Below are 7,500 nucleotides of genomic sequence, written 5' to 3'. Positions count from 1 at the left end.
GGTTAGGGGGGTTGGGTAGGGTGGGGTTAGGGTTAGGGGTTGGGGTTAGGGTTAGGGTTAGGGGTTAGGGGTTGGGGTTAGGGTTAGGGGTTAGGGGTTAGGGTTAGGGTTAGGGTTAGGGGTTGGGGTTAGGGTTAGGGTTGGGGTTAGGGTCAGTTCCAATAAGTCCTGGGGTTAGGTTTAGGATTAGGATGGGTGGGGGAGGGGGATAGCCATTGGGCTCCAAAAATTGGATGGGAGTGATTCTACCCGGTTCCCCCGAGGCACTGGCTAGGATAGGTGTTAGGGTTAGGCTTTCCCCTGGGGCGAAGCCCCTGGAAAGCAGAGCACTGGCCATCCAAGGGGGTCCCAGGCAGAGACTCCCATCCCCAAAGTTAAATATCCACCACCCTAAGGTGGTGGGGTTCCAAAAATTAGGCCTTCTTGGCCTTAGCTGAGATCAGCCTCGTACGACGTTTCGGCCAGTTTTGGCCTTCATCAGGCGGGCTGATCTTTTAAATATGGTGGCCCCTTGGCCGTCAACATAAAAATGGTCCCGTTGCTTTTTGCCCCTTCTCCCGTTTCCTAATCATTTAAATTTGTGTGATGTTGCTCCCTCCGAATCTTTGGACCTTCTGAGGTCTCTAATTTCCGTTTCCCCTTTTATACTCCCCTCGCTTTTTGCTTTTCATGTTTTTTTATTTTCAATTTAAATGTCCCTTCCCTTCCCTTGTATTTGTCTTTTGTATTTGTGTTTCCCCTGTTTCTAATTGAATTTGTGTTTCCCTGTAACATCTCCCCTGTTTTATTCCTTTTTATTTTTCCTTTTAATTTCCTTTTTCCCTCTTTTGAACTTAACCCTTTCTCTTCATCCTTCCCTTCCTCCCCTCTCCTTCTTCATGCCATCTTTTCCTTGGTTCTCCCCCTTTCCTTAACCTCATTTCTCCCTTTCCTCTCTTTTGCCTCCCGATACTTCAACCTTCTCCTTAGCCTCGTTAGGCCATGTGGCACTGCACTTGTCCCATTTTTCTTACCCTACCTCATTTGGGCTCTCCCGTATGCGGGCTGAGTTAAATTTGGCTTAGTTTGAGGTGGGTTTGATTGATGGGTACAAGGCTTAGCGGGCACGAGATTGGGTTTTGGGTATGGGGACATCGGTTTGGGTTGGAACAATGAGGCTAGGAATGAGAACAGGACCATGGGCAATTTAGAAATCAGAATCAGATAGGGGGAGGGATAATTAATCAGAGATAGTTAGGGTTAGAGGTTGAGGTTAGGGTTAGGGGTTGGGGTTAGGGTTGGGGGTTGGGGTGATGTGAGTTAGGTTAGGGGTTGGGGTTGGTTTAGGGGTTGGGGTTAGGGTTAGGGGTTAGGGGTTAGGGTTGGGTTAGGGGTTAGGGTTAGGGTTAGGGGTTAGGGTTGGTTAGGGTTAGGGTTAGGGGTTGGGGTGGGGTTAGGGTTAGGGGTTGGGGTTAGGGTCAGTTCCAATAAGTCCTGGGGTTAGGTTTAGGATTAGGATGGGTGGGGGATAGCCATTGGGCTCCAAAAATTGGATGGGAGTGATTCTACCCGGTTCCCCCCGAGGCACTGGCTAGGATAGGTGTTAGGGTTAGGCTTTCCCCTGGGGCGAAGCCCCTGGAAAGCAGAGCACTGGCCATCCAAGGGGGTCCCAGGCAGAGACTCCCATCCCCAAAGTTAAATATCCACCACCCTAAGGTGGTGGGGTTTCCAAAAATTAGGCCTTCTTGGCCTTAGCTGAGATCAGCCTCGTACGACGTTTCGGCCAGTTTTGGCCTTCATCAGGCGGGCTGATCTTTAAATATGGTGGCCCCTTGGCCGTCAACATAAAAATGGTCCCGTTGCTTTTTGCCCCTTCTCCCGTTTCCTAATCATTTAAATTTGGTGATGTTGCTCCCTCCGAATCTTTGGACCTTCTGAGGTCTCTAATTTCCGTTTCCCCTTTTATACTCCCTCGCTTTTTGCTTTTCATGTTTTTTTTATTTTCAATTTAAATGTCCCTTCCCTTCCCTTGTATTTTGTCTTTTGTATTTGTTGTTTCCCTGTTTCTAATTGAATTTGTGTTTCCCTGTAACATCTCCCCTGTTTATTCCTTTTTATTTTTCCTTTTAATTTCCTTTTTCCCTCTTTTGAACTTAAACCTTTCTCTTCATCCTTCCCTTCCTCCCCTCTCCTTCTTCATGCCATCTTTTCCTTGGTTCTCCCCCTTTCCTTAACCTCATTTCTCCCTTTCCTCTCTTTTGCCTCCCGATACTTCAACCTTCTCCTTAGCCTCGTTAGGCCATGTGGCACTGCACTTGTCCCATTTTTCTTACCCTACCTCATTTGGGCTCTCCCGTATGCGGGCTGAGTTAAATTTGGCTTAGTTTGAGGTGGGTTTGATTGATGGGTACAAGGCTTAGCGGGCACGAGATTGGGTTTTGGGTTTTGGGTATGGGGACATCGGTTTGGGTTGGAACAATGAGGCTAGGAATGAGAACAGGACCATGGGCAATTTAGAAATCAGAATCAGATAGGGGGAGGGATAATTAATCAGAGATAGTTAGGGTTAGAGGTTGAGGTTAGGGTTAGGGGTTGGGGTTAGGGTTGGGGGTTGATGTTAGGGTTAGGGGTTGGGGTTAGGGTTAGGGGTTAGGGTTAGGGTTAGGGGTAGGGGTTGGGGTTAGGGTTAGGGGTAGGGTTAGGGGTTAGGGTTAGGGTTAGGGTTAGGGTTAGGGGTTGGGGTTAGGTTAGGGTTAGGGGTTGGGGTTAGGGTCAGTTCCAATAAGTCCTGGGGTTAGGTTTAGGATTAGGATGGGTGGGGGGGGATAGCCATTGGGCTCCAAAAATTGGATGGGAGTGATTCTACCCGGTTCCCCCCGAGGCACTGGCTAGGATAGGTGTTAGGGTTAGGCTTTCCCTGGGGCGAAGCCCCTGGAAAGCAGAGCACTGGCCATCCAAGGGGGTCCCAGGCAGAGACTCCCATCCCCAAAGTTAAATATCCACCACCCTAAGGTGGTGGGGTTTCCAAAAATTAGGCCTTCTTGGCCTTAGCTGAGATCAGCCTCGTACGACGTTTCGGCCAGTTTTGGCCTTCATCAGGCGGGCTGATCTTTTAAATATGGTGGCCCCTTGGCCGTCAACATAAAAATGGTCCCGTTGCTTTTTCCCCTTCTCCCGTTTCCTAATCATTTAAATTGGTGATGTTGCTCCCTCCGAATCTTTGGACCTTCTGAGGTCTCTAATTTCCGTTTCCCCTTTTATACTCCCTCGCTTTTTGCTTTTCATGTTTTTTATTTTCAATTTAAATGTCCCTTCCCTCCCTTGTATTTTGTCTTTTGTATTTGTTGTTTCCCCTGTTTCTAATTGAATTTGTGTTTCCCTGAACATCTCCCCTGTTTTATTCCTTTTTATTTTTCCTTTTAATTTCCTTTTTCCCTCTTTTGAACTTAACCCTTTCTCTTCATCCTTCCCTTCCTCCCCTCTCCTTCTTCATGCCATCTTTTCCTTGGTTCTCCCCCTTTCCTTAACCTCATTTCTCCCTTTCCTCTCTTTTGCCTCCCGATACTTCAACCTTCTCCTTAGCCTCGTTAGGCCATGTGGCACTGCACTTGTCCCATTTTCTTACCCTACCTCATTTGGGCTCTCCCGTATGCGGGCTGAGTTAAATTTGGCTTAGTTTGAGGTGGGTTTGATTGATGGGTACAAGGCTTAGCGGGCACGAGATTGGGTTTTGGGTATGGGGACATCGGTTTGGGTTGGAACAATGAGGCTAGGAATGAGAACAGGACCATGGGCAATTTAGAAATCAGAATCAGATAGGGGGAGGGATAATTAATCAGAGATAGTTAGGGTTAGAGGTTGAGGTTAGGGTTAGGGGTTGGGGTTAGGGTTGGGGGTTGATGTTAGGGTTAGGGGTTGGGGTTAGGGGTTGGGGTTAGGGTTAGGGTTAGGGGTTAGGGGTTGGGGTAGGGTTAGGGTTAGGTTAGGGGTTAGGGTTAGGTTAGGGTTAGGGTTAGGGGTGGGGTTAGGGTTAGGGGTTGGGGTTAGGGTCAGTTCCAATAAGTCCTGGGTTAGGTTTAGGATTAGGATGGGTGGGGGTGGGGGATAGCCATTGGGCTCCAAAAATTGGATGGGAGTGATTCTACCCGGTTTCCCCCGAGGCACTGGCTAGGATAGGTGTTAGGGTTAGGCTTTCCCCTGGGGCGAAGCCCCTGGAAAGCAGAGCACTGGCCATCCAAGGGGGTCCCAGGCAGAGACTCCCATCCCCAAAGTTAAATATCCACCACCCTAAGGTGGTGGGGTTTCCAAAAATTAGGCCTTCTTGGCCTTAGCTGAGATCAGCCTCGTACGACGTTTCGGCCAGTTTTGGCCTTCATCAGGCGGGCTGATCTTTTAAATATGGTGGCCCCTTGGCCGTCAACATAAAAATGGTCCCGTTGCTTTTTGCCCCTTCTCCCGTTTCCTAATCATTTAAATTTGGTGATGTTGCTCCCTCCGAATCTTTGGACCTTCTGAGGTCTCTAATTTCCGTTTCCCCTTTTATACTCCCCTCGCTTTTTGCTTTTCATGTTTTTTTATTTTCAATTTAAATGTCCCTTCCCTTCCCTTGTATTTTGTCTTTTGTATTTGTTGTTTCCCCTGTTTCTAATTGAATTTGTGTTTCCCTGTAACATCTCCCCTGTTTTATTCCTTTTTATTTTTCCTTTTAATTTCCTTTTTCCCTCTTTTGAACTTAACCCTTTCTCTTCATCCTTCCCTTCCTCCCCTCTCCTTCTTCATGCCATCTTTTCCTTGGTTCTCCCCCTTTCCTTAACCTCATTTCTCCTTTCCTCTCTTTTGCCTCCCGATACTTCAACCTTCTCCTTAGCCTCGTTAGGCCATGTGGCACTGCACTTGTCCCATTTTTCTTACCCTACCTCATTTGGGCTCTCCCGTATGCGGGCTGAGTTAAATTTGGCTTAGTTTGAGGTGGGTTTGATTGATGGGTACAAGGCTTAGCGGGCACGAGATTGGGTTTTGGGTATGGGGACATCGGTTTGGGTTGGAACAATGAGGCTAGGAATGAGAACAGGACCATGGGCAATTTAGAAATCAGAATCAGATAGGGGGAGGGATAATTAATCAGAGATAGTTAGGGTTAGAGTTGAGGTTAGGTTAGGGGTTGGGGTTAGGGTTGGGGGTTGATGTTAGGGTTAGGGGTTGGGGTTAGGGTTGGGGTTAGGGTTAGGTTAGGGTTGGGGTTGGGGTTAGGGTTAGGGTTAGGGTTAGGGTTAGGGTTAGGGTTAGGGTTGGTTTCGGGTTAGGGGTTTTGGGGTTAGGGTCAGTTCCAATAAGTCCTGGGGTTAGGTTTGGATTAGGATGGGTGGGGAGGGGTAGCCATTGGGCTCCAAAAATTGGATGGGAGTGATTCTACCCTTTTCCCCCGAGGCACTGGCTAGGATAGGTGTTAGGGTTAGGCTTTCCCCTGGGGCGAAGCCCCTGGAAAGCAGAGCACTGGCCATCCAAGGGGGTCCCAGGCAGAGACTCCCATCCCCAAAGTTAAATATCCACCACCCTAAGGTGGTGGGGTTTCCAAAATTAGGCCTTCTTGGCCTTAGCTGAGATCAGCCTCGTACGACGTTTCGCGGCCAGTTTTGGCCTTCATCAGGCGGGCTGATCTTTTAAATATGGTGGCCCCTTGGCCGTCAACATAAAAATGGTCCCGTTGCTTTTTGCCCCTTCTCCCGTTTCCTAATCATTTAATTTGGTGATGTTGCTCCCTCCGAATCTTTGGACCTTCTGAGGTCTCTATTTTTCCTTCCCCTTTTATACTCCCCTCCCTCCCTCGCTTTTTGCTTTTCATGTTTTTTTTATTTTCAATTTAAATGTCCCTTCCCTTCCCTTGTATTTTGTCTTTTGTATTTGTTGTTTCCTCCCCTGTTTCTAATTGAATTTGTGTTTCCCTGTAACATCTCCCCTGTTTTATTCCTTTTTATTTTTCCTTTTATTTCCTTTTTCCCTCTTTTGAACTTAACCCTTTCTCTTCATCCTTCCCTTCCTCCCCTCTCCTTCTTCATGCCATCTTTTCCTTGGTTCTCCCCCCTTTCCTTAACCTCATTTCATTTCTTTCCCCTTCCTCTCTTTTGCCTCCCGATACTTTCAACCTTCTCCTTAGCCTCGTTAGGCCATGTGGCACTGCACTTGTCCCATTTTTCTTACCCTACCTCCTCCTTGGGCTCTCCCGTATGCGGGCTGAGTTAAATTTGGCTTAGTTTGAGGTGGGTTTGATTGATGGGTACAAGGCTTAGCGGGCACGAGATTGGGTTTTGGGTATGGGGACATCGGTTTGGGTTGGAACAATGAGGCTAGGAATGAGAACAGGACCATGGGCAATTTAGAAATCAGAATCAGATAGGGGGAGGGATAATTAATCAGAGATAGTTAGGGTTAGAGGTTGAGGTTAGGGTTAGGGGTTGGGGTTAGGGTTGGGGGTTGATGTTAGGGTTAGGGGTTGGGGTTAGGGGTTGGGGTTAGGGTTAGGGTTAGGGGTAGGGGTTGGGGTAGGGTTAGGGGTTAGGGTTAGGGGTTAGGGTTAGGGTTAGGGTTAGGGTTAGGGGTTGGGGTTGGGGTTAGGGTTGGGGTTAGGGTCAGTTCCAATAAGTCCTGGGGTTAGGTTTAGGATTAGGATGGGGGGGGAGGGGGATAGCCATTGGGCTCCAAAAATTGGATGGGAGTGATTCTACCCGGTTCCCCCCGAGGCACTGGCTAGGATAGGTGTTAGGGTTAGGCTTTCCCCTGGGGCGAAGCCCCTGGAAAGCAGAGCACTGGCCATCCAAGGGGGTCCCAGGCAGAGACTCCCATCCCCAAAGTTAAATATCCACCACCCTAAGGTGGTGGGGTTTCCAAAAATTAGGCCTTCTTGGCCTTAGCTGAGATCAGCCTCGTACGACGTTTCGGCCAGTTTTGGCCTTCATCAGGCGGGCTGATCTTTTAAATATGGTGGCCCCTTGGCCGTCAACATAAAAATGGTCCCGTTGCTTTTTGCCCCTTCTCCCGTTTCCTAATCATTTAAATTTGGTGATGTTGCTCCCTCCGAATCTTTGGACCTTCTGAGGTCTCTAATTTCCGTTTCCCCTTTTATACTCCCCTCGCTTTTTGCTTTTCATGTTTTTTTATTTTCAATTTAAATGTCCCTTCCCTTCCCTTGTATTTTGTCTTTTGTATTTGTTGTTTCCCCTGTTTCTAATTGAATTTGTGTTTCCCTGTAACATCTCCCCTGTTTTATTCCTTTTTATTTTTCCTTTTAATTTCCTTTTTCCCTCTTTTGAACTTAACCCTTTCTCTTCATCCTTCCCTTCCTCCCCTCTCCTTCTTCATGCCATCTTTTCCTTGGTTCTCCCCCTTTCCTTAACCTCATTTCTCCCTTTCCTCTCTTTTGCCTCCCGATACTTCAACCTTCTCCTTAGCCTCGTTAGGCCATGTGGCACTGCACTTGTCCCATTTTTCTTACCCTACCTCATTTGGGCTCTCCCGTATGCGGGC

The sequence above is a fragment of the Takifugu flavidus genome, chromosome 6, assembly GCF_003711565.1.
Source record: "Takifugu flavidus isolate HTHZ2018 chromosome 6, ASM371156v2, whole genome shotgun sequence".
Classification (NCBI taxonomy): Eukaryota; Metazoa; Chordata; class Actinopteri; order Tetraodontiformes; family Tetraodontidae; genus Takifugu; species Takifugu flavidus.
The sequence above is the reverse complement of the archived record's forward strand: the minus strand, read 5'-3'. Positions refer to the sequence as shown.